At 43.3% G+C, this 24,764-nt stretch overlaps 1 protein-coding gene across 12 annotated transcripts in view; it reads left to right on the top strand.

Annotated features, from left to right (window-relative positions):
* SCUBE1 (signal peptide, CUB domain and EGF like domain containing 1) overlaps positions 1 to 24,764 on the top strand; it is a 278,625-nt gene that overhangs the window by 148,609 nt on the left and 105,252 nt on the right. The gene's annotated exons all lie outside the window — the stretch shown is intronic.

Below are 24,764 nucleotides of genomic sequence, written 5' to 3'. Positions count from 1 at the left end.
GTTGTTAGCATAGGATCTATGTTCACACCTAGCGTTTTAAATACTATGCATTACCTCCGTTAGTGTTACACAGTTTTAGGCGCTGTTATAGCCAATTAGTAAATACTAATGCTAGTCTCTCTATACCACACACCATATTTGTGCTTTTAACCCTGTAATGTCTAGTTTTCTATTTTTGTATTACCTGGTGTATGTATTTAAGGGGGAAGGGTTAATTGATGTCAGAGGTCACGTGTAAGCGCTCTGTGTAGCGCGAAACCGGTCGACTTACCTGTCGTTGTTGTTGCGTGGACCAGCGATCCCGAATAAAACTTCTTGCTGTTTCCGTGAGTGCCGTCTGCGATCTCTTCTTTCAAGAAACCCGTAAAAATGTTAGAAAAGAAAAAGTGAGAAGAAAACATTAAAGGGGTACTCCGCCCCTAGACATCTTATCCCCTATCCAAAGCATAGGGGATAAGATGTCTGATAGTGGGGGTCTTGCCGCTGGGGACCCCCGCAATTTCAGCTGCAGCACCCCAGACATCTGGTTGACTGGCGATTTGGGGGCGGAGACCCATGTCATCACGGTCACGCCCCGCTCATGATGTCACAGCTGTGCCCCCTCAATGCAAGTCTATGGGTGAGACTCCAATAGACTTGCATTGAGGGGGCGTGGCCATGACGTCACGAGCCTTCGGGGCTGAACAAATGCCAACGCCAGGTGCAGGACGGAGATCGTGGGGGTCCCTAGCGGTGGGACCCTCGCTATCAGACATCTTATGCCCTATACTTTGGATAGGGGATAAGATGTCTAGGGGCAGAGTACCCCTTTAAAGGGGTTATCCAGGAAAAAACCTTTTTTTTATATATCAGTTGGCTCTAGAAAGTTAAATAGATTTGTAAATTACTTCTTCTATTAAAAAATCTTAATCCTTTCAGTACTTATGAGCTTCTGAAGTTAAGGTTGTTCTTTTCTGTCTAAGTGCTCTCTGATGACACATGTCTCGGGGACGGCCCAGTTTAGAAGCAAATCCTCATATCAAACCTCTTCTAAACTGGGCGGTTCCCGAGACACGTGTCATCAGAGAGCACTTAGACAGAAAAGAACAACCTTAACTTCAGAAGCTCATAAGTACTGAAAGGATTAATATTTTTTAATAGAAGTAATTTACAAATCTGTTTAACTTTCAGGAGCCAGTTGATATATATAAAAAAAGTTTTTTTTCCTGGATAACCCCTTTAAGACTTGAATACAAGGAATGTTACAAAAGGATCGTCAGGCACAAATAAAAAAAAGAGAGACAACGGGGGAAACTGTGCCAAAAAGGCAGGATCAACCCAAATTTTGCAATCGGAACATGTGTCAAGTGAGAAAATTATAAACTAGCAAGTACTGGGCAGTATGTTCTTTTAGTAAAATATAACGGGATGTTAATCTTAGGAGATGGACAGAAGGCAGATTTATGGAGAGTTTGGGTTTTCCCAACGCCATCAGAAGAACAACCTGGAGCTGGTATATTTATATTTTCGGATACAACTGCTAACACCTTGTCCAAAAGACCACTATGTACGACAAAACGGGGTCTAAAAGGAATGACCATATAATGAATGGGAATAAAACACCTGGATGAAATGGCTTATACGCACATAGCCTTGAAGAGCTTAGCTTACTTTTTGCCAAGTCATTATTTATAGTGTTTTAGATACTCGGCTGAGCACTGTGGCTCCAGTGGATTAACGAAAGTGAATGTGGTGCCAGTAATGTAGAGACCTTTGAGGGTGTATTTATGCTAATAACAAGCTCAGAGGGATCCTCCAAAGAAAATATTTCTGTAAACTCCTAATTTCAACCAAATCTTGATACAGTGGTCCCTCAAGTTACAATATTAATTGGTTCCGGGACGACCATTGTATGTTGAAACCATTGTATGTTGAGACCATAACTCTGTGGAAACCTGGTAATTGGTTCTAAAGGCACCAAAATGTCATCCAAAATTAGGAAAAAGTGAGGATCAAAGAAAAATAAGTAGATAACTAATATAGATAAAACAAATCATTACATATAAAAGTAATAAAGAGCTGGGAGCTGTAAATCACTGTCTAGGTCAGTGTTTCCCAAGCATGGAGCCTCCAGCTGTTGCAAAATTACAACTCCCAGCATGCCCGGACAGCCTTTGGCACCCTGCTTGGGAAACACTGGTCTATGTAGAGGACAGGAGCTTCTTCAGGGTCCTGTACAGTACATGCAATGTCCTAAAAAAGTAAAATGGAGTCGCCCTCACCTGGTATCCAGAGGAGCAGCTAACCCTGGTACAGGTAAAGAGTACAGAACATGTAATACCTCCCTGTACTGTAGTGGGCGCTACCAGACACCAATCAGTGCATGCACTTCAGTAATACAGGTAAAGAGTACAGAACATGTAATACCTCCCTGTACTGTAGGGTTCGCTACCAGACACCAGTCAGTGCATACACTTCAGTAATACAGGTAAAGAGTACAGAACATGTAATACCTCCCTGTACTGTAGGGGGCGCTACCAGACACCAGTCAGTGCATATGCTTCAGTAATACAGGTAAAGAGTACAGAACATGTAATACCTCCCTGTACTGTAGGGGGCGCTACCAGACACCAGTCAGTGCATACACTTCAGTAATACAGGTAAAGAGAAGTAATGAACATGTAATACCTCCCTGTACTTTAGGAGGCGCTACCAGACACCAGTCAGTGCATACACTTCAGTAATACAGGTAAAGAGTAGTACAGAACATGTAATACCTCCCTGTACTGTAGGAGGCACTACCAGACACCAGTAAGTGCATACACTTCAGTAATACAGGGATTTTACCAGTAAAATGCCCATTCTGATTGGTCAGTTCTTCCAGTTATTGACAAGTTTCACAGATTCACAGATCTGGACTGTTTGTACATTGTATGTTGAGTCTGGTTTCAACTTACAATGGTCTAGTAAAGACCATTGTATGTTGAAACTATTATATGTTGAGGCCATTGTAAGTTGAGGGATCACTGTATTGTAGTTTAGGCAAAGCAAAAGAGAATATGGCGCACTGTATCTCTTGTCGGCCCTTGTCGTGCAGTTTATTTGGCCATGTTTATTTTACAGGCAAAAAATTGGACGTTGTCAGATGTTTCTTTGCCTTTTTGAGCTTTCAGCTTTTTTTTCTTTTTTTTCTTTTTTTTGCCCTCACGATTTTTTTGAGTCTTTTTTTTTTTTCAGCAAAAGGTTTTACTGGATAGGGGATTAGTGTCTGTTGATGGGGAACCAACTGCTTGTCGATCTCTTGTATGGGGTCTGGCAACTCACCAGGTCCACAGCACTCCGGCCCCCCACCTTCTGAGATGAGCAGGGGGTCTCCAGCCCGCTAAGCTCGGAGGTGAGCAGAAGTACCGGCTGTGCGGGCTGTCACTTCTTCTAGTCCAGGGGTGTCAAACTCAAATTCATCGGGGGGCCGCATCAGCAGTTTGGTCACCCTCAAAGGGCCGGTTGTATCTGTAGGACCCCTCCCCCCCCATACCGTATATGCTGGCGTATAAGACGACTGGGTGTATAAGACGACCCCCAACTTTTACAGTTAAAATGTAGAGTTTGGGATATACTCTCCATATAAGACTACCCCTCCTACCGCAATGTACAGTACCTTGTAGTTCCCCCTACATTAGGTAGGCAGCATGTTCCCCCACATTAGTTGCCAGCATGTTCCCCCACATTAGTTGGCAGTATAGTTCCCCCCACATTAGGTTGATAGCATGTTCCCCCACATTAGGTTGACAGTATAGTTCCCCCCATATTAGGTTGGCAGCACCCCCCCTCCCTCCCCACAGACATACAGCCTCCAGCCATAACAGTGTATAGCTGGAGGCTGTATGTCTGTGTGCTACCCGCACTGTGATCCGGTCACCGCTCCTCCGGCCCGTGGTCACATCTACTGCTATGGCCTATGGACCATAGCAGTAGGTGCCAGGACCGGTCGAGCGGTGACCGGAACGCTGAAGAAGATAACACGTCCTCCTGTTCCTCCCGCGTCTCTATGGTTGTACGCATGGGAAGTCACTGACGTACAACCATAGAGGCGGAGGACCAGGAGGACCAAAGGAGGATCGCCGCGCATGCGCTGAAGAGGCGGCTTTCTTTAAAAAAAAATTTAAAAAACAAGATTAAAGGTGAAGGCTGGCGGCCGGCGGCGGGCCACATGACTAGGTCTGGCGGGCCGGATTCGGCCCGCAGACCGGGTGTTTGACACCCCTGTTCTAGTCCCTGAGGGTGAGGGCCGGAGCGCTTCGAATGGTGGGTGAGTTGCTGGGACCTGTACAGGAGATCGTGGGGATTCCCAATGGTCAGATCCTTATCCCCTACCCTGTGGATACAGGATAAATTGAGTTCTCTGAAAAATACCCCTTTAAATCCTTAGCCTCTCCAACTCCACCGCTCACGTGGTCCCCACTAGTCCAATGAAGTAACATAGACCAAAGCTCTAGCAGCACAGGATTTACTGCTTTATTTTACTTTAATTTTGTATCATTTTCTGTTTTCATTATCTTAAAATTTTTTCTTGCAAATTCTACTTTTTTTTCTCTAATCATCTGTGATAACTCAGAAAGCTACTTTGCAAATAAAAATCTTCATTTAAAAAATACCTCTTGTTTTGTGTTGGGTATGCAGCTCCATTGCAGACCTTTGCATTACCGTGGTGACAGACTACAAACAAAACATGATTCTGTAGTCCTCCCCAAATGCCATAGGCCGGCATAGGAGCTGTATACACAAAACAATATACAGTGGGGCAAAAAAGTATTTAGTCAGCCACCAATTGTGCAAGTTCTCCCACTTATAAAGATGAGAGAGGCCTGTAATTTCCATCATAGGTATCTCAACTAGGAATCGACCGATTATCGGTTTGGCCGATATTCACGATTTTGGACGTTATCGGTATCTGTAATTACCTTGCCGATATTCAGATAATGGCGGGGAAGACTGAATCTGCAATAGGCAAGCAGCTTGGTGTGAAGAAATCAACAGTGGGAGAAATTATTAGAAAATGGAAGACATACAAGACCACTGATAATCTCCCTCGATCTGGGGCTCCACGCAAGATCTCCCCTCTTGGTGTCAAAATGATCACTAGAACGGTGAGCAAAAATCCCAGAACCACATGGGGGGACATAGTAAATGACCTGCAGAGAGCTGGGACCAAAATAACAAAGGCTACCATAAGTAACACACTACACCGCCAGGGACTCGAATCATTGCCAGACGTGTCCTCCTGCTTAAGCCAGTACATGTCCGGGCCCATCTGAAGTTTGCTAGAGAGCATTTGGATGATCCAGAATAGGATTGGGAGAATGTCATATGGTCAGATGAAACCAAAGTAGAACTTTTTAATAAAAACTCAACTCGTCGTGTTTGGAGGAGAAAGAAGGCTGAGTTGCATCCAAAGAACACCATACCTACTGTGAAGCAATGGGGTGGAAACATCATGCTTTGGGGCTGTTTTTCAGCAAAGGGACCAGGACGACTGATCTGTGTGAAGGAAAGAAGAATGGGGGCATGTATCGTGAGATTTTGAGTGAACACCTCCTTCCATCAGCAAGGGTATTGAAGATGAAACATTTTTAGCATGACAATGATTCCAAAAATACCACCCAGGCAACGAAGGAGTGGCTTCAGAGGAAGCGTTTCAAGGTCCTGGAGTGGTCTAGCCAGTCTCCAGATCTCAACCCAATAGAAAACCTTTGGAGGGAGTTGAAAGTCTGTGTTGCCCAGCGACAACCCCAAAACATCACTGCTCTAGAGGAGATCTGCATGGAGGAATGGGCCAAAATTCCAGCAACAGTGTGTGAAAACCTTGTGAAGACTTACAGAAAACGTTTGACCCCTGTCATTGTCAACAAAGGGTATATAACAAAGTATTGAGATGAACTTTTATTATTGACCTAATACTTATATTCCACCATAATTTTCTAATAAATTCTTTAAAAATCAGACAACGTGATTTTTATGGATTTTTTTTCTCATTCTGTCTCTCATAGTTGAGGTATATCTATGCTGAAAATTACAGGCGCCTCTCATCTTTATAAGTGGGAGAACTTGCACAATTGGTGCATGACTAAATACTTTTTTGCCCCACTGTATTTATTAAAACAAATTTTAAAATTCAGATCAATAAAAAAAAAGTGTTCTAACCAAACTAGTAGAGATCTCTGAGTAATGGATAATACTAGCTTTGTAGAGGTCTACAGAATAGTGGTGGTCCGGGACTTCACTCTTCTCTGTGTTACATGGACCTTGAGCAAATTGGTTCCAGCATGTTACAGTAAATATGTCTATATCTAAACAATCAGATGACTCCACCCTAGAGGGCTCCAGGAATTCTGCAGTGATAAGGTTACACTGCTTACATAACCACTTTGAATCCACAGTACAATTATTATTTTTTATTTTTTTTTGTAGATCTCATACCTCATGATTGAAATGATTTAAACCATTTGTTCGAGCATCAAAAACACGCATGTCGATAAATACTTGCAGTATATATTGGGGCCTTTCTTAGAAACAGTAATAAAGCAAAATACACAAATGTTGAACGTTTATCTCATGGCTAATTCAAAGTTTGGTGCTCATTACTGGGTTACTAGAAAAAAAATATTATATATATATATATATATATATATATATATATATATATATATACAGTGACCCCCCCCCCCCCCCGACCTACGATGGCCCCGACATACGATCATTTCCCCATACGATGGTCACTCAGAGGCCATCGCATGTTGAAGGCAGAATCAACATACGATGCTTTTGTATGTCGGGGCCATCGCATAAACGGCTATCCGGCAGCGCTGACTGCTTCAGCTGCCACCGGATAGCCGTTTACGGAGCCCCGTGTGGTCCGGTGACGATCACTTACCTGTCCTCGGGGCTCCGGCGCGTCCTCTTCGTGATCCCCTCCATCGTCGGCGATCTCCATCGCCGCCATCACGACGCTGCGCACGCCGTCCCGTCATCCAATAGGAGCGGCGTGCGTAGCGACGTGATGGCGGCGACGGAGAGCGAGGATGCCGGGGAAGCAGAGGCCTTGCCGGAGCGTCAGGGATGCGGCGACAGCGGTGACGGTCCGGAGCAGCGGGGACAGGTGAGTACAACTTCCTCTAACAGTGGTGTACAACCTGCGGACCTCCAGATGTTGCAAAACTACAACACCCAGCATGCCCGGACAGCCAACGGCTGACCGGGCATACTGGGTGTTGTAGTTTTGCAACATCTGGAGGTCCGCAGGTTGTAGACCACTGTCCTATACTTTACATTGCACGGATCCCTCAACATGCGATGGTTTCAACAAACGATGGTCCATTTGGAACGGATTACCATCGTATGTTGAGGTACCACTGTATATATATATATTTATAATTTTTTTTTATTTATATATTATGAAAAAGGAAATAAAAAAATACATATAAACTGTTGCAAACATCACTTTAAATGGTTATTCCCATCTTGGATATTTATGACCGCCTCTCGTCTGTTTTTTTATTTATTTTTTTAACCCCCATGGAAGAGCATGGGGAGAGGTGTAAAAGTGCAGCCATATTTATAATGGCTGCCTTAAAGGGGTATTCCGGGCAAAAACATCTTATCCCCGATCGCTGGGGGCGATCTCCCTTCAGCACCCGCATTCTATGCGGGGCTGCGTCTCCAGTTTCGGAAACCTCCGGGACTGGGCACGTGACGTCACGCCACGCCCCCTCCATTCATATCTATGGGAGGGGGCGTGACAGCCATCAGGGGATAAGATGTTTTTGCCCGGAATACCCCTTTAACAGAAGGTTGGGGAACCCATTCTGTAGATAAATTCCTGAGGTGAGACTTCCATCCATCAGACATCTATGGCATATCCTGTGGATAGGCCAAAAGTGTATAAAATGGGAATAGCATAAAAAATTAATGGATAGACCTGCAAGCGCAGTCATGTTGCTATGCATATCTGCTGCCTACAAGGTGTGCATGTAACTATTCTAGGCAATGTTTTGGGTTTAAGAAACTCTTCTTCAGGCTGGGTAATTAAGGCAAACTTCATGGATGAGCCAGAGTGAAACAAAAATGTCTGCTAAGTTTTTGTGTTTCTACCCCAATACAATAATATCTTCATTTTAGGGTAAGTTCACACTGCTGTTGTGCTGTGACCCATTCAGGGTCCATTCGCCCCTGATGTCTGCTAAATACTTTTTTCTTGTTTGCAGCACAGACTACAACTCCCAGAAGTCAGTACAGCTCACACATTGTACATGTCTTTTCTTTCAGACTATCCTTCCTCCAGCAATAAATCATGCTGTGCTCTGAATAGCAGAAGTCAGTTATTAGATTTTCTGCAGAAAAACAGCAGCTATGTGCTCAGTTGTGACTGAGAATCTTCACTGCTCTTCTCTCACAGCTCACAAGCCCCTCACACACTGAGGGGGGGGGGGGAGGGGAGATGTGGCTGTACAGCCAGAGCTCTAGACCAAACAGAAATGAGGTTTTGTCTTGAAGGGAGGGGGCTAGATCTCACTGAGGAGACAAAGTGGATCTAAAAATTACGTTTTTCTCTCACTTGCTGCATATAAGTGACAGCTGAAAGAGGGAAATTGCTCTAAAGAGCTAATGAATGATATCTAGACAAATACATAGGTTGATGAGCGGGAAAGAATGGGCTATGGGTTTAGTTTCCGGAGTACCCCTTTAAGCAGAGAAAAAACACCATACATGCAGTATTTTTTTTTCCTCCCGTTCTTCCCTACAGACTGAGCGATGGAGCTCCCTTTACAGGAGGCTTTAATCACACACAGTAGATTGACATCCTACTTCTGTAGCTCACTTTCAAGCTTTGCTGTGTAGACATTGACACACTCAGCAGAGGCATCTCATTAGCATTACAAAGTGGGACATTTAGTGACAGATGATGGCTGTACTTGATGATGATGGCTGCCCTCATGTGAGATAACTACCAGCCTACTGGCTTCATGCATGATCAGCTTGGCCAAGTATACATGTTTTTTTCAATAGTGAGAGGGTATCAAGCCCCTTCTAAAGTTGTCTTGCAGTGCTACATACCCCCTTAGGAACAAACAGTTACAGGCGTTATCCAGGAAAAAGCTTATATGTGTATATATATATATATATATATATATATATATATATATATATATATATCAACTGGCTCCAGAAAGTTAAACAGATTTGTAAATTACTTCTATTGAAAAATCTTAATCCTTTCAGTACTTATGAGCTGCTGAAGATGAGTTGTACTTTTCTGTCTAAGTGCTCTCTGATGACACCTGTCTAGTGAACTGTCCAGAGTACAAGCAAATCCCCATAGCAAATCTCTTCTTCTCTGTGCAGTTCCCGAGACAAGCAGAGTTGTCAGCAGAGAGCAGTGTTGCCAGACAGAAAAGAACTCAACTTCAGAAGCTGATAATTATTGGAAGGATTAAGATTTTTTTTAATAGAAGTAATTTACAAATCTGTTTAACTTTCTGGAGCCTCTCTCTTGACATTTGTAATCGGAGGACAGATGGACCCTCATAAACATTAACTTGTCAACCAGTCCTACCAATATTGTAAATTTTGACAAGTTTTAGTAACACTATACACAAAGATGACACTCTCTATGCAGCTCCCTTGGCACCCCCTGGTCTCTAAAGGTAGGGTATTAGCTCTGTCCTTTCAATTGTAACTCCGTTCACTCTCCAGCTGCAGAATATGTTAACATTTCCAGGCAACTTTGTAGCCGGATACTTTCCCGAAACCTACCTGCAAGTCCATACCCTAATTTCTGTAGTTCTAGGCTACAAAGTTGCTGGTAGACTTAAAGGGGTACTCCGCTGCTCAGCGTTTGGAACAAACTGTTCAGAACGTTAGAACCGGCAGCGGGAGCTTTTGGCGTGTATAGCCCCGCCCCTCACAACATCATAGCCCGCCCCCTCAATGCAAGTCTATGGGAGGGGGCGTGACTCCTATAGACTTACATTGAGGGGGAGGTCCCTTTTAATAAAGACTTACGCTTTAAGTTCACAATCATTGCATCTGTTCTAAAGCACAAACTTCCCACTTCCTATACAGACAATTTATTAATAAATATTAATAAAAATATTTCTAATATACTTTTGTTTTAAAAAAAATGAAGTTTTCTATGTTTTATTAGTACTTACAAAAGCTAAAAAGCACATTTTCCCCCCCATCTTATACACAGACTTGGGACCGAAGCCCAAACACAGGAAGTGCAGCCTGGAGTGCTGAGGGGGGTGTGTCCAACCAACAGCATATGGTAGGTGTGAGAGGAGCAATGATTGGATGAGGCTTGACACCCCCCCCCCCCCCCTCAGCACTCCAGGCTGCACTTCCTGTGTTTGGACTTCGGTCCAAAGTCCGTGTATAAGATGGGGGGAAAATGTGCTCTTGAGCTTTTTTTTTAAGCACAAATAAAACATAGAAGACATTTTTTATAAACAAAGTATATTAGAAATATTTTTTATTTACCATAAGGAGTGCAATAGCAAAAAATTTTTTAAAGAGAGTTACCCTTTAAGGGTTTTTCAAAGCGTGGTCAAAAATTGCACTGTAGTAAAGCTCATTGATTATCCTGCACTGAACAGGTTAATGGCCGAGTAAAGTCTTGTAGCCATATGACTTGTGAGCTTCGAGCCTCAATACAATTGACCATGAACGTCCACACTCTAGAACCACTATGAATATATTCTGTGGAATTGGCAGCCTGCGCTTGAAAGGCGTCCAGGCCTCAAGTAGCATAAAGGATGAATTATTTCGGGCTTCTACAAAGGCTTCTTTTAGGTCACACTTGAAAGCCTTGGCAGTCCGGTGCAGGGACACTTTTCCTTCAGTAAATGAGGTTTGGATACAAGAAGGACCAATACCATTTCTGCTCTTTTTTTTTTTTTTTTTTTTTTTTTTTTGAGGGGCCCAAAACCCTTGGCCGTTTTCCAATTATCTCAAATTAGGATCTTCTGCATTAATATTTTTTATGGTTTAATTTTATGTCCTAAATGTCACAATAAAAAGGCCATTACGGTATTTGCCATTTACAATCCTTTTTGTTGACCCTTTTTAGTTGGTTGCCTCCTTTCTGGGAGCTGCAGCAATCGGCTATTACCTTCAGGGAAACCTTTCAATAAGTGTTTCGTTTTCCTGCAGCGCCACCACAGGGAAAATGAAGCATTACGTGATGCCCATCTAAATCAATTGTTCATTTTTACATAGACTTGTAGGGTCCTCCAGAGTGAGGGACACTCTTTGTAGCAGTTTGGGAAGTAGGGAACAAGGGAAATTGAATTTTGTATCGGAAATTTGAATTGGGATCTCAAGTCCTTAAAGGGGTACTCCACTGGAAAACATTTTTTTTTTTTTTTTTTTTTTTAAATCAACTGGTGCCAGAAAGTAAAACAAATTTGTAAATCACTTCTATTAAAAAATCTTAATCCTTCCAGTAGTTATCAGCTTCTGTATAATCCACAGGAAGTGGTTTTTTTTTTGGATTTCTTTTCTGTCTGACCACAGTGCTCTCTGCTGACACCTCTGTCCATGTCAGGAATTGTCCAGAGCAGGAGAGGTTTTCTATGGGGATTTTCTCCTACTCTGGACAGTTCCTAAAATGAACAGAGGTGTCAACAGAGAGCACTGTGGTCAGACAGGAAGGAAATTCAAAAAGAAAAGAACTTCCTGTGGGTCATATGGCAGCTGATAAGTACTGGAAGGATTTAGATTTTTTTTTTTTATAGAAGTAATTTTCTAATCTGTTTAAAACTTTCTGGCACCAGTTGATTTAAGAATTTTTTTTTTCCAGTGGAGTATCCCTTTAAAGGGGTTATTCAGGAATAGAAAACAGAGCTCATTTGGTTCAAAAACAGCCCCACATCTGTACCCAGGTTGTGTGTGTGTTATTTCATCTTGGCTCCATTCAATTCAATGGAACTGAGCTGAAGAACCACACCCAACCTGGAGACAGTTGGGGAGTGATTTTTGAAAGAAATAAGCTCTTTTTTTTCCCTTTCCTGGATAACCCCTTTAATACCAACCAACATTCTGTTTTTTGTTTTTGTTTTTTCAGTTGTCTTTTGGAATTGAACAGGGAAAAAAATAAAATTCTGCACTGTTGGTGGGCCCCTGTAAAAGGTTTATCTGCTTAGAAAAGATCCTGCTTTGAATGGTCCCTTTTTAAAGACTGATCACGAAGTGCCATCATTGATCTCATTAGGAAGCTTGCAGTAAATGTTCAATTTCTCTGCAGCGCCATCATGGGGAAAATATAAGTATTACACAGGACAGGTCCTCCGGAACGAAAGACACTCTTTGTAGCAACACTCTCTTTCTGGTCAAGAGAGGAGGATCCTGAACAGTGGACACCCTAAAAAGAAGTTATATATCCTAGACAACTGCTTTATTTAAAGGGGTACTCCGCTGTTCAGCGTTTGGAACAAACTGTTCCGAACGCTGGAGCCGGCACCGGGAGCTTGTGATGTCATAGCCCCACCCCTCATGATGTCACGCCCTGCCCCCTCAGTACAAGTCTATGGGAGGGGGCGTGACGGCAGCCACGCCCCCTCCCATAGACTTGTACTGAGGGGGCGGGGCGTGACATCATGAGGGAGCGGGGCTATGACGTCACGAGCTCCCGGCTCCAGCGTTTGGAACAGTTTGTTGCAAACGCTGAGGAGCGGAGTACCCCTTTAAGTTTTGGAACCACTTGCAGGGTAAGTCTGTTTCTGGAAGAATTATTCGTTTTGAGCAAAACTGACCAAATATTGGGGGTGGTCTGGGTTCTTAGAAGTTGTGTTTCTTTGTCTCTTTGGGCTCACCCCGGAGAGCTGAACATGTGGGGGTATGAATCCATAGATAGTTTTATAGACTTTCTATAAATCCATACTGTATGCTCAGCCTTCTGGGAAGAGTCAATCAGAAAAGAAGGGACAGAATGCTTAGCATGACACTTCTGACTCCTTTTAGCGATCGTTGAGGGTCTCTGGTCAAACCTTTTGACAAACCATTAGGGCATGTCAAAAATTTTAAAAACTGAAAGTCACCAATGAAGCAAGGTTTACTGTCCTCTCCTATGTGGGCACGGTGGGGAGGCCTATGGAAGCCGAGGCGGAGAGTCCTGGCTTCCAATCCTGGTGGGATAGTGGTGCCAGATGGGCTTAATAAAGACACGTTGGTGGTTTAGTGTCCTAAAATTAGCCAACAGGTTCTCCTTAGATGTGTGTCTGCCCAACTGGACTATTTCAATAAAACCAGTAAACAATCTTATGTATATATAGTGAACTCTGGACTGTACGCTGGTTAGCTGATGTTGGGAGAAAGAAGGATTGTGGATGTCAGATTTCATCTCCCCATTACATTACAGTGCAGCCTAGTGGGCATCTATCAGGGGGTTAGGGGATGTTACTAGCATACAGAGGAGAGGGACTAACTGGAGAAGGGGCCAAACTGTGCTGGACTCTAGCAGACGAGGGGGGGGGGGAATGCCCAGTGGGCTCCAATGCCTAATTTGCATATCTTTTTAAGCTCCGATGTCTCGGCAGTGGAGGAGTGCTAAACTAATAAGAGGTATATATGGATTCGTGGTCAAAAGGCCTATACAGCCATGGCCTTACTTTATACTCTAAAACCTACTGACAGGTCCACTTTAAAGAGATACTCCACCCCTAGACATGTTATCCCTTATCCAAAGAATAGGGGACAACATGTCTGATCGCGGAGATCCCGCAGATGGGACCCCCACGATCTCTTTGTGGACGGTGGGGATCGTGATGTCACGGCCACGCCCCTTATGACGTCACACCACTCCCCCTCAATGCAAGTCTATGGGAGGGTGTGTGCCGGACGCCACACCCCCTCCCATAAACTTGCATTGAGGGGGTGTGGCATGATGTCACGAGGGGCGTGGTCGTGTTTGGGGAAAAAAAATCTGAACGCTGGGGCAGCGGAGTACCCCTTTATGCAGTGATCTGAGGTAGAAGGTAAGGTCAGTAAATGCAGTAGGTATGTATGACTCTCTAAGCATAGTCCCAACCCACCTTTTCTCCATTAGGCGGAGCAATAACCTATCCCTTGTACCGATAACCCCTATAACTTTTTTCAAATGTTATTCCAGTTTTACCACCTAGCAAAGAGTGCTGCCCCCTATCATTCCATACATAGACTTAGTCCCTTCTATGCAGGTATATTAAAGGAGTACTCGGGTGGAAAACATTTTTTTTTTTTTTTTTTTTTTTTTTAATCAACTGGTGGCAGAAAGTTAAAGGGGTATTCCAGGCAAAAACTTTTTTTTATATATCAACTGGCTCCGGAAAGTTAAACAGATTTGTAAATTACTTCTATTAAAAAATCTTAATCCTTCCAATAGTTATTAGCTTCTGAAGTTTTCTGTCTAACTGCTCAATGATGATGTCACGTCACGGGAGCTGTGCATGATGGGAGAATATCCCCATAGGAGCTGGACAGCTCCGGGGACTTGAGTCATCAGAAAGCAGTTAGACAGAAAACAGCAACTCAACTTCAGAAGCTAATAACTATTGGAAGGATTAAGATTTTTTAATAGAAGTAATTTACAAATCTGTTTAACTTTCCGGAGCCAGTTGATATATAAAAAAAAAGTTTTTGCCTGGAATACCCCTTTAAACAGATTTGTAAATTACTTCTATAAAAAAATCTTTACCCTTCCAGTACTTATTAGCAGCTTTATGCTACAGAGAAAATTCTATTCTTTTTTTTTAATCTTTACCACAGTGCTCCTATGCTGACACCTGATGCCCGTATCAGGAACTGTCCAGAGCAGGAGAAAATCTCCATAGCAAACCTATGCTGCTCTGGACAGTTCCTGTCACGGACAGAGGTGTCAGCAGAGAGCACTGTGGACAATAGAAAAAAAGAAATTCAAAAAGAATAGAATTTCCTTTTGTAGTATACAGCAGCTGATAAGTTCTGGAAGGATTAAGATTTTTTTAATAGAAGTAATTTACAAATCTGTTTAACTTTCTGGCACCAGTTCATTTAAAAAAAAAAAAAGTTTTCCACCGGAGTACCCCTTTAATATAGATTGAGCTGATGTCTAATAAGCCCTGAAGTGTGGACCCAGAGGGCCCCTTGGGTGGTTTCCATCCTGGTACCTCTGCTATCAGTACGGCACTAGCTACCAGTATTCTGTGCAGACAGAACATGGATTTTCCATCATCTGGGTATTCCTTGCGAGGTGAAGTTTTCTATTTTTCTACATCTCCTTCCAGCTGTTCCTGTCAGACTGGGGCCCGTTAAAATGAATTATGCACTTACATGTAAAATAAACCGCTCCTCACCCATACATAGAAGGGATTTTTGGGAGACATAATTGCTGATTTTAATGTTTTTAATATTTATTTTCCATTCCATGTTTCATTTTGGGATAAATAACTCAATGTTATTTTTCTTTTTCTCCATCCCTGGCCAGAGTTTTTGGCATGGTTTGCTCATTCAGGTACATACAACATATAAATTAAATACATATATATTAAATATCATAATGACCATCATCCAGCATTATACAAACATTCACGTATTTGACCTTCAGATTTACAATTCAATTTGCTGCTTAAAGGGGTATTCCAGGAAAAAAAAAATTTTTTATATCAACTGGCTCCAGAAAGTTAAACAGATTTGTAAATTACTTCTATTAAAGAATCTTAATCCTTTCAATAATTATCAGCTGCTGAAGTTGAGTTGTTATTTTCTGTCTGGCAACAGTGCTCTCTGCTGACATCTCTGCTTGTCTCGGGAACTGCACAGAGTAGAAGAGGTTTGCTATGGGGATTTGCTTCTAAACTGGGCGGTTCCCGAGACAGGTGTCATCAGAGAGCACTTAGACAGAAAAGAACAACCTTAACTTCAGAAGCTCATAAGTACTGAAAGGATTAAGATTTTTTAATAGAAGTCATTTACAAATCTATTTAACTTTCTGGAGCCAGTTGATATATTAAAAAAAAGTTTTTTCCTGGATAACCCCTTTAAAGGGGTTCTTCAGAGGGGAAAAAAACATGCTTTCAAATCAACTGATGCCATAAAGTTATACAGATTTGTAAATTTCTTCTATTTAAAATTCTTAATCCTTTCAGTACTTACCAGCGGCTGTATACTACAGGAAGTTATGTAGTTCTTTCTGGTGTGACCACAGTGCTCTCTGCTGCTACCTCTGTCCATGTCAGGAACTGCCCAGAGCAGGAGAGGTTTGCTATGGAGATTTGCTCCTGCTCTGGACAGTCCCTGACATGGACAGAGGTGGCAGCAGAGAGCACTGTGGTCAGACTAAAAAGAACAACACAACTTCCTTTGGAGCATACAGCAGCTTAAATTGAAGTCATTTACAAATCTCTATAATTTCTGGCACCAGTTGATTAAAAAATACCTTTTTATTCCTCCAGAGTTCCCCTTTAACTGTTTGTTTTCATATTGCTGTGATAATTCTATAGAAGAGGTCTCTCATTCAGGACTCTCATCTTTTAGAGCAGAGAATGCCTACATCAACAGCTTTTTTAGTTTAATGGGCACTGTGTAATACTCCATTTGTCCTGTAGGAGTGCTGCAGGGAAATTAACTTATCCCCTATGCACAGGATAGGCATCTTGGGAGTTGTAGTTATGCATCCGCTGGAGGCAATCTGGTTGGGGAATACTGATTTAATGTGTCAGAGGAAATGGTCAGTCCTGAGTCAGCTGACTCCTGGAGAACTACAGGATGACTTTATCTCCATGCAGCACCTAGAATTCTGTGACGACCGTAAACCTGAATGGAGGGGGCCTGGTGTGATGTCCCGTCTCTGTCTCTAGAGCAGCGCCCGGCACAGACCCGAGGCCATTGATCTCTAGATAGTTGCATGTCCAGGGGTTGGGCCCACACTTGTAATGGACCCACATTTGTAATGGACCCACATTGGATATTTCCACATTTGTCATGTGGAAATATCTTTTTAAAGTGTACTGTTATTATTTATTTATACTGATCAGTCAAAACACTAAAACCATGGACAGGTTAAGCAAATAACGTTGACTATCTTATGTCAAGGGAGCAGTTTTTGAAATTTTTGAATAAAAGAACAGGAAAATGGGCAACTGTAGGGATCTGGGCAACTCAAATTGTAATGGATCATTGACTAGTTCAGAGCATCTCCAAAATGGCAGGTTTGGTGGAATGATACTGGTACGTCATGGCTATTACCTACCAAAAGAACTAAAGAAAATGGTGAAAGTGAAGAAGGTGCTAAAGTATCATGGGTGCTTGAGGCTCATTGCGTTGTGTGGGGGTGAAGGATGTTCTCCTGGCTATGATGTGTCCGATCATACAGGACATTGCAGCTAACTGAAGACTAGTCAGTAGCCAAGCCAGTAATGGCAGGGTGGGGCTCTGATAAGTGTTGTGCTGGGAAACAAGTGGGATTCCCCACTGGTTTGGGCTTCTTTCACCAGGATAATGTCCTGACCACACTACAAACTTTGTTCAAGAATGGGTCAAGGTGTCAAGTTGGCCTCCAAATACGCCACCTCTCTGACCGAGCATCTGTAGGATGTGTTAGAGAAAAAAGGATGAGCCATCAAGGCCATGTGTCACAACTCATGGGACATGATCAGCTGCTAATGTCTTGGTGCTAGATACCTCAAGGGTAACCTACATAATGCTAGGAAGGTGGTTTTATTGTTTTGACTGATTGCTGGGTGGATGTGTGAATATATATTGGTGGGATTCCCAGGAGAAATGTAGGCAGGGTTAAAATGTTCTATGATCCCACAAAGTCTTGAATTTAGGGTGGACTCTATTGACTATGACTATGGCCCAATTACACAGGCTGACGGGTGCAGGATAAGGATCACCGATTTTGCTGATCGGCACTGGTTTAATGAGCCTTTAATAGGATCAATCGCTAGATTGTTTGTGCAGCCCATCCTATTCATCACTGCCGCCCGCACATTCCCTGTTTAGACAGGATTATGTGCGGCCGACAGCGATAATTTAACTGCCTGCACAAGAGATCCAAATGGTCGACCACGAGCGTTTGCTCCTTTGCCGGCTGAGTGCTTTGTATAGCGAATATGAGAAGCTATACAAAGCTGCATTGCCCATTCGTAGCTGTATACGTTAACGTACCCTCCATAGAGATGCAGCATCTTTAAAGGGGTATTCCAGCCATAGACATTTTATCCCCTATCCAAAGGGAATAAGATATCTGATCGCGGGGGGGCCTGGGACCCCCCGAATTCTATGCTGGGCTGCTGCTCCAGTCTTGGAAACTTCTGTGTTTCCAGGACTGGAGACATGACGTCACACCACACCCCCTCCATTCATGTCTACGGGAGGGGGCGTGGGGGCTGCCACGCCCCCTCCCATAGACATGAATGGAGGGGGGGGGTGACATGATGTCACAAGGGGGCGTGGTGTGATGCCACATCTCCAGTCCCCGAAACAGATGTTCTCGAGATTGGATCAGCAGCCCGGCATAGAATGCAGGTGCTGCATGGAGATCCCGGGGGTCCTTTGGATAGGGGATAAGATGTCTATGGCCGGCATACCCCTTTAAGGCCTATGGAATCTTAGCATTGAGGATCAGGAGGATAGTAGGTAGATGGGGGCCTCAATGGTGGTCAAGTTTGACCAAAAAGGAGATTTACCTTCAAAAAACATCTGCATTGATCCAACAGAATGGGATTATTCAGCCATAGGACCTCAAGTCAGGACCTCATGGAAATCAGCCACTAGAGAAGGCATCTGTATTAGTAGAAGATGTTGCCATCTGCATTATAATACATGTGAGAAGCAGCTGAAGTTCACAACTTGTCAGTGTCTCGCAAATGGACGATTTGTACTTAACACAATAAAAGTTTTAAAACTCCGTTTGATGTCCCGAAGCTTATTGCATCAGATCGGTCATTCAAGCCCATTCTATTTGTGCCGCAACACTAGACCCTTTCAGGCACGTGAATTGTTTGTTTTACCATCGAGAAACTACAAAGCGCTCCCAGAGACGACGTTATTCACAATAAGAAAGGACGGGGAAAAAACTTTCTTCAAAAAGTTTTTTTTTTTTTCCTCTTCTATCCCCTTTCCACATATTTTTCCAGTGATGAGGCTAAAACTGCTTTACTCTGCTGTCCGGATAGACAAGATAATTGTTCTTGCTTTCCCACATTGACCAAGAGCTTGTAGCATTTTGGACGCCTTTAAGGAAAGTGATGCAGAAAATGTTATTGATGGCGTCTCCATGGGGACCGCGTCTTTAGAATAGCACAATCTGCCATTGTTGTGGGTGGAAAAAAAGGAGTCTTTCCTCGAGGACAAATATGGTCTGTTCCTTGGTTTATCTGCACCCGTGAACTCTGTCTTGATGAAGGTTTCTACACTCATCTGGAGGCTTTAGAAAATGGCAGACCAATTGAAAACTTGGGAGAATAGGTTTGAGCCATCAGCTGTAAGTAAATTTTACTAAAACATCCCTAGAAAACAGAGTAAGCCAATACATACAGTTCCTGGACAACTTTCCATCAAAATAAGTCAGGGTTTACTAGTTTGGGGAAAGTTGGCTGACAACCAAAATGGACACCTAAGCTGCTTCCAACAGGTTGTCACCTAGAATTCTCAGTGACTTGAACGTCAATTCTGCCTTCATTCGACTTAAATAGTTTACCCACCAAAAGATACACCTGTTTGTTTGTTTTTGTTTTTTGTGTGCGAAATGGCTATTTCCTGTTGGAGTGCCCTCCCTCTAACTAAAAGTCCCAGGATTCCCTGTTTGTAAGAGAGAACTTTTCTTCCTCCCACACATCAGTCACTCCACCCTTTGCAGAGCACAGCTGAGCTACAATTCCCTGCAGAGCTGTGGAGAGTGATCTCCCCACCCAGTGGTCGCCCCACCCATTGAAGCAGACAGGCTCCTTTCAACAATTAACTAGTGATGTAATGTCTCGGGCTGCACTGCAACCTGGGAAAAGCAGAGACAACACTCATTTTGTATGCTGAAAAAAATAAACATTGGGGCAAAAACCACATAGGAATTGCGAGCTCATCCATCATCAAACAGAGGTACAGACACTATATTAGGAACTACACTAATTTTACAGCCTCTGTAGCGCAGTCAAATAAAAAAAAATCCTGGAAGAACCCTTTTAAAGGGAACTGCTGAACCACAGGTCATCGGGGTGGTCACCAGCCTTGGTTGATTTTTCTCTCTTTTGGTTTGGGTATAGGCAGAGATTTTTCAATCAATAAACCATCAGGGAACACCCTCATAACTCGTAGTTCGGGCAGCATGAAAGTGATGACAAGTTTCCCGTAGCTGCCGCAGAGCTTGAAAGATTTGATATAAATGACTTTTATTCTGACCCATTGGGTCACTAAAGGATTTGGCATAGGGCTAAAACATGTAGAGGAAGTCTTCATCCTTGCAATAAGATGTGGACTTATCAATAAGTCCTATGTTGTCCATCATATTGAGTAGAAGGGATACTGGTGTGTATGCCTGGTCCTGGTCAGGACCAAGAATGATGGAGTCCACGACTCAGCAGTAGATGTTGCAGACTCTGTAGCAAATTTCCATTTGTTTCCCTATAGGTATGAGGTGGGGTGAGGGGAGCGGCAAGAACATTTCAGCTGGAGTTTCCCTTGAAATCCAGTAATTTACTTTAATTGGAAGTAGATTTATGTAATCATGTCACAGAGGAGCCTTATTTAGTTTTCTAGTGATGTAATTTTAAAGATTCTGTTAACCCATTAAGGTTGTAGCCAGTTTAAACTTTCCCTATCTTCCAAATTCCGTATATATAATATGAGAGCTTGTTTTTCAAGGGACATTATACATATAATGTATGGAAATAATGCAGTAAACAACATTAAAGCAGATTTTAGAGCAGATCTGAGAATAAACCAAAATAAAAATCTGAAAGCCATAACTGTAGCTAAATTAAAGCTTGTTTTTTTTTTTTGTTTTTTTTATAAAGATTAATAATTTTCATTGGCACCATTTTGGGAGTCTGTTTTTTTTTTTTTTGGCTCGTTCACACGGACGGATCCGCAGTGTATTTTATGCTGAGGATTCGTCGATGATGGACCGTACAGTGTGTCTCCATATGTGCAATCCGCCGCTATGAGCAGACACACTGTGATGTGCGAGACGTCGCATGCATGCGCAGTATACTCTCACACAGGCCTAGCTCAGGGAGCATGGTGAGCGGCCGCGATGTGTGCGAGTACACTGCGCATGCGCACAGCGACTCGCGCATTGCAGTGTGTCTGCTCCTAGCGGCAGATTGCAACTCCAAGCAGGCACATATGGAGACACACTGTAGGGTCCATCATCGGCGGATCATGTTCTTTACCCACGTGGTGCACACTGTGGAGAAAAAATGAACAAAAAAATGCAATAAAAGTAAGACTTAGGGGTCGTTCGCATGAACTGATCCGCAGCGTAAAATACGCTGCGGATCCGTTCATGCAAACGACCCCTAAGTCTTACTTTTTATTGCATTTTTTTTGCTCATTTTTTCTCCACATTGTGCACCATGGGGGTAAAGAACATGATCACTTTATAGGGTGGGTTTAATGAATATGGTAATATCAATTTAATATTTATTCAATCTTTTTGTTTTTAACATGATAAAGCATCTTAAAGACCAAAGCTGAAGTCCGGCAAATGGGTATCCACTTTTTATCCAGAGCCTTAAAATGGCAGCCCCAGGGATGTAATTAGGTCTCTAGCTGTCATGACAACTTATGAGTGACCCATGGCACCCTCGATGTCACAGTTTCTGTTGACCATGGCATCTAATGGGGGGAACGGTCAGGTTCAGATGTCACAGTTTCTGTTGACCATGGCATCTAATGGGGGAATGGCCAGGTTCAGATGTCACATTTTCTGTTTACCATGGCATCTAATGGGGGAATGGCCAGGTTCAGATGTCACAGTTTCTGTTGACCATGGCATCTAATGGGGGAACTGTCGGGTTCAGATGTCACAGTTTCTGTTGACCATGGCATCTAATGGGGGAACGGTCAGGTTCAGATGTCACAGTTTCTGTTGACCATGGCATCTAATGGGGAACGGTCGGGTTCAGATGTCACAGTTTCTGTTGACCATGGCATCTAATGGGGGAACGGTCAGGTTCAGATGTCACAGTTTCTGTTGACCATGGCATCTAATGGGGGAACGGTCAGGTTCAGATGTCAGTTTCTGTTGACCATGGCATCTAATGGGGAAACGGTCAGGTTCAGATTTGATCACTGTTCCCGACGGTTTCAGCAGTATGTTACAATTGACAACTGCGGCTGATGGCACTGGCTCAGGTCTGGAGCCATCACTTCCATACATGTGAGGCAGGTTGTGAGAAGGATAAACAGAAGAATAGAAGGCTTACCCTGCAGGTGCCTGCAACTCTGGTCGCAACCAATAGCTGCAGCGAAGACCAGCACTTCTCAGAAGGATAAAATTCCATTTACAGCATCAGTATTGTATTAAAATTCAAAGAAAGGGAGTCCATACATGCACGATAGTAACACCGCTGCCAGGAAGTGCTTCCCACAACCTTGTGCAGTCGTGATGAAGAGCTAAGTCAGCTCGAAACACGTTGGTTTCTTCCCGCTATGCTGTTTGCTCCGAACAGCACAGCGGGAAGAAATTAACGTGTTTCGAGCTGACTTGGCTCTTCATCATGACTGCACAAGATTGTGGGAAGCACTTCCTGACAGCACAGTACATCTACAACAGATATCGGGAAGGGCCTAAAGTTTAGTTATTTTTAGGTTGTGTTTAAATGTGTTTTGACTTTCATTATTGTATCTAGTCTAGAAAGTCCTACATTTTATGTGCCCTGATGCATTATTACTCCACTCCCTTTGGTCTTTCTGTTAACCTACATAGATGGAGAAGAACAACACATGACATCAGGATCAGACTGCGCACAAGGTTTTTTTTGTAGTCTGTAACCATGGTGACGCATAGGAGCTGTATACATGAATTGGCAGAATATTTTTAACCTGTATTTTTCACCCATGAGCAGTTTGATTATGGAACCAACTTTAATATGGCTTGGTGGGTAGTAAAATACTTATACCTAAACCCCCGCTTCACCCCTATGACAATTGCTGGCCCACAAACCCTCTTTCTTCTCGTGCTGACATGATAAAGTCATACGGTTGGGCCGCACATGTCTTTTTTTAATCCTCCAGACAAGCCCTGGTCTGAGGTGTAATGACAGATGTGCTTTTCCTGGCCTGCACGCAGAGCAGGAGTATCCTGTGAACCTAAAATCACAATCCCATCTGCAGGGGATGATTGTATTGTTACCAAGGCTGTTTTATTTAGGAATTGGAACCATATGGACTTGCTGTGTAGACTTTAATTTGTTTATCTAGTGACATGTGACCGGTACAATCTATGCTATCATACATTCGGCATTAGGAGGGGTGCTGGAGGTATCGTTGACCTTCCAGGCTATGCATTACATCCCCCACAGCATATGCAATTTATCCAATTTTTTTTTATGCTAGTTTACTTGTAAAACTTGAATGTGGTTTTACAAACCTTTTCCTTCACTTTAAAGAAAAGTCACATTGTAACTACATGCGTTTGATCCTATAGAGATGCCCCTGTTAAGCTGGGGGATGGGTTTTTTGAAAATGGCCCCTAAGGGCCCAGTTAGGATTGGTGGGTTTGAAGTGTTGTGTTTGTCCATGACTTCTCAGCTAATTTTCTTCTCTTCTGCCATGTCCTGTTTCCAAGAAGCCCTACAGGGTGCACAGTCTGGGTTGGTTTTATCTTTTATTTTAAAGGATGTTGAGAACCTGTATAGGGATAACCATTCCCTAGGTCCAACTTTAACCATATACAAGGGTGTGGAGGACCAACCCAAGAATCATTAAAAGTAGAAGGGGGTGGTTAGGGGTGAGGAGGGGCAAACCACTACAAAGTCATCTGGTCTCAGGTGGTTGAGTATAAGAAGGTGCAAACCGCTATCCTCCTTTCACAGATGATTAGGGGTGAAGAGGTGCTAACCTCTACCAAGTCCTGCTATCACAGATCATTAGGGATGAGGGGGTGCTAACCTCTACCAAGTCCTGCTATCACAGATGATTAGGGATGAGGGGGTGCTAACCTCTACCAAGTCCTCCTATCACAGATGATTAGGGATGAGGGGGTGCTAACATCTACCAAAGTTTGAGGAGATGACAACCAGCACCAGAATGAGACCCAAAGTTAATTTTGGTATGTCGGCCCCTCGTCTCCATGTATACACCTGAATACACTTCTGACTACTAGGAAGTCCTCCCTTTTTATACTTTAAAATTTTAGGGGAATCACCAGTTTGGTGTTTAGAGGGGTACTCCACTGCCCCAGCATCCAGAACATTTAGTTCCGAATGCCGGGTGCAGGCTGCGAGGGTCGGGACATCACGGCCATGCCCCTCATGACGTCACTTCACGCCCCCTCAATACAAGTCTATGGGAGGGGCAGCCACGCCCCCTCCCATAGACTTGCATTGAGGGGGGGGGTGGCGTGACATCATGAGGGACGTGACCATGATGTCACTGTCAAGGATGGGTGCGGATGAGGCCTTTAAATGTGAGTGACTGCTGCTGTATACTGCTGAGTGCCGGCACAAGGAATACACACCAGACAGAATGTTGGTATATATCTCCTTCTCGGCATACTGGCTAAGGAGCTGCCCCAAGGAGTTCTGTTTATTAAACAGAAGTACATTGTTTTT

This window comes from Hyla sarda, chromosome 4, assembly GCF_029499605.1.
Source record: "Hyla sarda isolate aHylSar1 chromosome 4, aHylSar1.hap1, whole genome shotgun sequence".
NCBI classification, from domain to species: Eukaryota; Metazoa; Chordata; class Amphibia; order Anura; family Hylidae; genus Hyla; species Hyla sarda.
The sequence above is the reverse complement of the archived record's forward strand: the minus strand, read 5'-3'. Positions and strand labels throughout refer to the sequence as shown.